Below are 1,675 nucleotides of genomic sequence, written 5' to 3' on the forward strand. Positions count from 1 at the left end.
AATAAAGCTGCTGTGAACATAGTTGTGCAAGTGTCCTTCTGGTATAATTGAGTAGCCTTTGGGCAATACCCAGGAGTATTATAGCTGGGTTTGAGATAAATTGATTCTCAATTGTCTGAGGAAATGCCATATTGATTTCCAAAGGAGCTGTACAAGTTTGCACTCCCTTCAGCAATGGATGAGTGTTCCCCTTACTCCACACTCATGCCAGCATAAGCTGTCATTTGTGTTATTGATTTTAGTCATGCTGAAATGTGTAAGTCTCAAAGTAGTTTTCATTTGTATTTCCCTGAGGGATAAGAAAGTTGAACATTTCTCTATGAGTTTCTGAGCCCTTAGAGATTCCTCCTTTGAGAATGCTTTGTTTAAATATGTACCCCATTTTTTCCAAGTCTTGATTTTTATTATTTAAAAAAGCTGCATTTATTTTGCTTTCTGACTCTGTGCTTGTGCCTTCAACACTTTCACAACGATTTTTTGCTCCTCAATAAGGAAAGCCTGCTTGATCCTGTCCCAGACACACTTGGCACACATGGAGCCACCATAGACCCTGCTGACATGCTTCTTTGTCTTAGACAATCTCATAAGGACTTTGGGTCTCACGGCCCGAACCCCTCGCAGTCTGCCTGGGCACACGCCATATGCGGATTTAGGTGCTTTCCCAACCTTCTTGGTGTAAAGGTAAACAATCCTGTTTCCAGGGGTTCGAGACAGCCTAGTTTTGTTAGAGGCTGTATTGTAGGAGAGCCTGCGATGGTATGTCAAACGCTGGACCATCCTGAGCGCCTCTAAGCACCGTCCCCGGAAGAGCTGTACCCCATTTTTAATTGAATTGTTTGGTTTCTTGATGCCTAATTTCTGTGGTTCTTTGTTACTTTGCATTTTAGTTTTCTGTCAGATGTGGAGTTAGCGAAAATGTTTTCCCATTCTGTAGGCTGCCATTTTATCCTATTGGTGATGTCCTTTGCCTTTCAGAAGATTTTCAGTTTCCTGAGGTCCCATTTATTGATTGTTCTAGTTACTGCCTGTGCCACAGGTGTTCTTCTCAGTTAGTTGTCTCTTGTGGCAATATGTTCAAGGCTATTTCCAACTTTCTTTTCTAAGAGGTTGAATCATTTCATTTTATGTTGGGAACTTCGATCCACTTGGATGTGAGTATTCTGCAGTGTGATAGAAATGGATCTATTTGCATTCTACATGCCAACAAATCAGGAATGGCGATACCTGCAGATGTTCTTTTATTGTACAGAATTGCTTTTATGGGTTTTTTTTTTTTCCACATGAAGCTGAGTATTGTCCTTTCAAGGTCTGTCAAGAATTGTGTTCAAACTTTGATGGTGATTGTGTTTAGTCTACTTTTGGTAAAATCACTAATTTTACTATGTTAATCCTATTGATTCATAAGCACAGGAAATCTTTCCATCATCTTATATCTTCTCCAATGTCTTATATCATTTGTGGCTGTTGTGGAGGGTCTCGTTTCACGGAATCCTTTCTAAGCCTGTTTGCCTTTTGTGTTTACATAGGGTGCTGATTGTTGTCAGTTACTCTTGCATCTACTCACCTCATTCAAGGTGTTTATCAAATGTAGGAGTTTCCTGGTAAAGTCTTTGGGTTCACTTATATGTACTATCACATCATCTGTAAATATTGATACTTGAACTTCCTCCTTTCC

The 1,675-nt window shown here is 39.9% G+C and overlaps 1 pseudogene; it reads right to left on the bottom strand.

Annotated features, from left to right (window-relative positions):
* Window positions 1-386: 386 nt before the first annotated feature.
* LOC116098147 lies at window positions 387-802 on the bottom strand (annotated as a pseudogene).
* Between the last annotated feature and the right edge of the window lie 873 nt (window positions 803-1,675).

Source organism: Mastomys coucha, unplaced genomic scaffold (genome assembly GCF_008632895.1).
Source record: "Mastomys coucha isolate ucsf_1 unplaced genomic scaffold, UCSF_Mcou_1 pScaffold20, whole genome shotgun sequence".
NCBI lineage: Eukaryota > Metazoa > Chordata > Mammalia > Rodentia > Muridae > Mastomys > Mastomys coucha.